The 5,000-nt window shown below is 53.5% G+C and overlaps 1 non-coding gene across 1 annotated transcript in view; it reads left to right on the plus strand.

Moving 5' to 3' along the window:
- Positions 1-3,531: 3,531 nt before the first annotated feature.
- Positions 3,532-5,000, plus strand: part of LOC124772931 — a 1,909-nt gene continuing 440 nt past the window's right edge. The window contains exon 1 of the ribosomal RNA XR_007014384.1: positions 3,532-5,000. This exon is cut by the window's right edge and continues 440 nt beyond it. This is a non-coding gene — a ribosomal RNA (small subunit ribosomal RNA).

Raw genomic sequence — 5,000 nt, forward strand, 5'->3', positions numbered from 1 at the left:
GCGACCTGTACCACTTACGAGCGAGAGACGCGATCGCGTTGCTCACTGTACGGCGTCCGATACCGAGCCATCAGCATGTCGGTCCCCATGCGCGTTGCACTCGCACTCGCACTCGCACTCGCAGTCGCAAAAACGTGGCGCAAATATATTACGCGGAAGAGTTATAACAGACCGAGCCCCACTGCATGGGGGGAGTCTTTGTCACTAATGTACACAGATGGAACATTTTGGACTGGAACCAGATTACCCGTACACACGGCGCTGATTAGTAATCAATGCAGAGCCATCAAACTACAGAAAATATATACAACTGTCCGTATACATGCTGAAAGAGTCTGCCCACAATGGGAACCACACGTCAGCCAGACACTCTGATCACGCACCACTCTCTGCTTCTAACAGGCGCACATACAATACGTAAGCACCAGCATGGAACAACATCCAGTGCATCCTCTCCGCCACATTACACAATCCACACTATCACAACCAGACCAGGAGGTCCATGCGGAAAATAGAATATCCCACCCTTTCGACATCCACCATTGCGCAGATAAGGCACCAACACCCACACATGTCCTATACAACGGTGCACCCAACATCACAATAGTACCTCCTGTCACAGCGCACAAACAATGACATGACTCAAAGACACAGGTGTGACACAAGCATAGAATTGGAGCGCCGCCTCTAATAAGCCAAAGGTGCATCCTGACGTGACAAATCTGATCATGTCACAAGCATTCACTTACTATAATCACTATCAACGAACCTGCCGCCCCCGCCCCCCCCCCCTACACCTTTCCTTACAACAACGTGTAACCGAACCTAACCTATGTTGTACCTTAACCTAACCTATGTTGTACCTTAACCTAACCTATGTTGTACCTTAACCTAACCTATGTTGTACCTTAACCTAACCTATGTTGTACCTTAACCTAACCTATGTTGTACCTTAACCTAACCTATGTTGTACCTTAACCTAACCTATGTTGTACCTTAACCTAACCTATGTTGTACCTTAACCTAACCTATGTTGTACCTTAACCTAACCTATGTTGTACCTTAACCTAACCTATGTTGTACCTTAACCTAACCTATGTTGTACCTTAACCTAACCTATGTTGTACCTTAACCTAACCCATGTTGTACCTTAACCTAACCCATGTTGTACCTTAACCTAACCCATGTTGTACCTTAACCTAACCCATGTTGTACCTTAACCTAACCCATGTTGTGCCTTAACCTAACCCATGTTGTGCCTTAACCTAACCCATGTTGTGCCTTAACCTAACCCATGTTGTGCCTTAACCTAACCCATGTTGTGCCTTAACCTAACCCACGTTGTGCCTTAACCTAACCCACGTTGTGCCTTAACCTAACCCACGTTGTGCCTTAACCTAACCCACGTTGTGCCTTAACCTAACCCACGTTGTGCCTTAACCTAACCCACGTTGTGCCTTAACCTAACCCACGTTGTGCCTTAACCTAACCCACGTTGTGCCTTAACGTAACCCACGTTGTGCCTTAACGTAACCCACGTTGTCCGCTAACGTAACCCACGTTGTCCGCTAACGTAACCCACGTTGTCCGCTAACGTAACCCACGTTGTCCGCTAACGTAACCCACGTTGTCCGCTAACGTAACCCACGTTGTCCGCTAACGTAACCCACGTTGTCCGCTAACGTAACCCACGTTGTCCGCTAACGTAACCCACGTTGTCGCCTAAACCTGCTCTGTAATTGTTATACGACTCGTTCAATTAGTGTAGTGTTGCCCACCCGCAACCCTCGCAATATAGTTCGCTACTCGCACTGCCCGCTCCCCTGTGTATCGCTTCATGTTAAACACCTTGCAAGTCTTGCTGACTTTCCACATGCTCCTGCTGTACACTGTAATGTGGATGGCAGCAGGACGTACATGCCGCGCCCCCCCCCCCCCCCACACCTCCCCACGTCCCCACCTTGCCCCCTGCCTTCGCAAGCTGGTTGGTGAGAAGTTTGCATGTTCAATGCCCTTCGCATGCGACGTACTCAGGCTACGTTGTGGTGCGGCCTGTGTCAACTGTCCGCTGATGTCGTACGCGTAAACCACAATCTGTACTGCACATTCGTCCTTATGTACTGAATGATACATCGTGGCACATGTGTGACCGTACAACGACTGCGCCCAAAAACGGCGGACCATACAGTGCAAATATTGTGCACGCAGCTACGTGTCGTCTCCCTATGACAGCTGGATTGCAGTGTGGTACGCCATAGAGACGTGTGGGAGGAACGGACGCCGTGGATGGCGATCAGCATGAGCTGTCTGTTGATGTATTCGGACCTAGTCGTCTCTCCTCACACACCGTGATAGCATGGTGCACCGCGTTCCATATCTGCGACATGCTACAGAGGCCGGTTGACAGTCGTTCGAGCAATGGACATCGCATACGTACGGGGGCCACCTTCCACGTATTGTCTAGGCGTGCACATTTTGTTGCGTGTATGTGGGCAGACGTAGTGTGGTGTGACACCTGACACAGGCATGCAATAATCGTGGAAGTTGCAAATGGCGATGGACGCATACGTTTTCTGGTGAAGTTACGCAAATGAACAAATGGTAACCCGTTGTGGTGCGGTTGTTCTCGCTAGGGGTGAATCGGTGATGGCGACGGTAGGTTGAGGTACTAACCGGTTGTTCCAGCGATACCCACCATGCCGACGAAACTGAACGGCATCTGGGTGTGAAGCGATACGCGGCGGTGGCTGGGTGGGACCGTCCCCGGCCGGTGAGGGGGCGCCTCCCGGCGTGCTGGCCGCGCGGTGCGTGGGCGCACGCGCTACAGCCGGCTGGTGGGGGCGGCCAGTGGCAGGCGCGCCGGCCGACGGACGCGGCAGGCGTCGCAGCTGCGCGCCGGCGCACCCTGCGCGCGGCGCCGTGCGGCCAAAGTAGGTCCTCGCGGGCCCGGTGCGAAGCGCGGTGGACATCTTCAGTGTGCTGGTCCGATTGAGGACTGTGTGCGTTGAGGATGCGCCGCCGCCCGGCGCTCGGCGCCGCGACGCCGTCTGCTGCTCGGTCGCCCCAGCGGTTCTCGCTGGTGGTTTGTATCGCAGCTGTGCGGATGTGTTGGCGCGTGCGCTGTGCTGGGAGAGTTCGCTTCGGCACCCAAGTGGGGCTTTTGTCCTTCTGTGGCGCTGGCGTTGGAGCTGCCGGTCACCGTAGGTGGCGCGTGTTGTCTCCCGCCGGCAATGCCACGACAGCACGCTCCCGGGCCTCTGTCGGCAGCGGCAAGCTCAGTTGGGAGCACGGGTGGTCGCACCGAAAGCGTCTACTCGCCTAACTCCGGGCGATTGCGCCTCTCTCGAACCCGACCAAGTACTTGGGACGGCGCTGCGCGCCGCCGGGACCTGAGAGGGTTTCGAGGTGTATTGTGCAGGGGAGCTCAGCCTCCTCCTGTTTGCAGAATGATTGAGCGGACGCTTGCGTGTTCGCGCGGGCCCCCGGGACACACTCCCGGGCGGCCGGCTGCTCAGCTCTAGTTGACGCAGCTCCCTGGTTGATCCTGCCAGTAGTCATATGCTTGTCTCAAAGATTAAGCCATGCATGTCTCAGTACAAGCCGCATTAAGGTGAAACCGCGAATGGCTCATTAAATCAGTTATGGTTCCTTAGATCGTACCCACGTTACTTGGATAACTGTGGTAATTCTAGAGCTAATACATGCAAACAGAGTCCCGACCAGAGATGGAAGGGACGCTTTTATTAGATCAAAACCAATCGGTCGGCTCGTCCGGTCCGTTTGCCTTGGTGACTCTGAATAACTTTGGGCTGATCGCACGGTCCTCGTACCGGCGACGCATCTTTCAAATGTCTGCCTTATCAACTGTCGATGGTAGGTTCTGCGCCTACCATGGTTGTAACGGGTAACGGGGAATCAGGGTTCGATTCCGGAGAGGGAGCCTGAGAAACGGCTACCACATCCAAGGAAGGCAGCAGGCGCGCAAATTACCCACTCCCGGCACGGGGAGGTAGTGACGAAAAATAACGATACGGGACTCATCCGAGGCCCCGTAATCGGAATGAGTACACTTTAAATCCTTTAACGAGTATCTATTGGAGGGCAAGTCTGGTGCCAGCAGCCGCGGTAATTCCAGCTCCAATAGCGTATATTAAAGTTGTTGCGGTTAAAAAGCTCGTAGTTGGATTTGTGTCCCACGCTGTTGGTTCACCGCCCGTCGGTGTTTAACTGGCATGTATCGTGGGACGTCCTGCCGGTGGGGCGAGCCGAAGGCGTGCGACCGCCTCGTGCGTGCTCGTGCGTCCCGAGGCGGACCCCGTTGAAATCCTACCAGGGTGCTCTTTATTGAGTGTCTCGGTGGGCCGGCACGTTTACTTTGAACAAATTAGAGTGCTTAAAGCAGGCAAGCCCGCCTGAATACTGTGTGCATGGAATAATGGAATAGGACCTCGGTTCTATTTTGTTGGTTTTCGGAACCCGAGGTAATGATTAATAGGGACAGGCGGGGGCATTCGTATTGCGACGTTAGAGGTGAAATTCTTGGATCGTCGCAAGACGAACAGAAGCGAAAGCATTTGCCAAGTATGTTTTCATTAATCAAGAACGAAAGTTAGAGGTTCGAAGGCGATCAGATACCGCCCTAGTTCTAACCATAAACGATGCCAGCCAGCGATCCGCCGCAGTTCCTCCGATGACTCGGCGGGCAGCCTCCGGGAAACCAAAGCTTTTGGGTTCCGGGGGAAGTATGGTTGCAAAGCTGAAACTTAAAGGAATTGACGGAAGGGCACCACCAGGAGTGGAGCCTGCGGCTTAATTTGACTCAACACGGGAAACCTCACCAGGCCCGGACACCGGAAGGATTGACAGATTGATAGCTCTTTCTTGATTCGGTGGGTGGTGGTGCATGGCCGTTCTTAGTTGGTGGAGCGATTTGTCTGGTTAATTCCGATAACGAACAAGACTCTAGCCTGCTAACTAGTCGCGTGACATCCTTCGTGCTG

This window comes from Schistocerca piceifrons, unplaced genomic scaffold, assembly GCF_021461385.2.
Source record: "Schistocerca piceifrons isolate TAMUIC-IGC-003096 unplaced genomic scaffold, iqSchPice1.1 HiC_scaffold_943, whole genome shotgun sequence".
In the NCBI taxonomy this organism is placed as follows: domain Eukaryota; kingdom Metazoa; phylum Arthropoda; class Insecta; order Orthoptera; family Acrididae; genus Schistocerca; species Schistocerca piceifrons.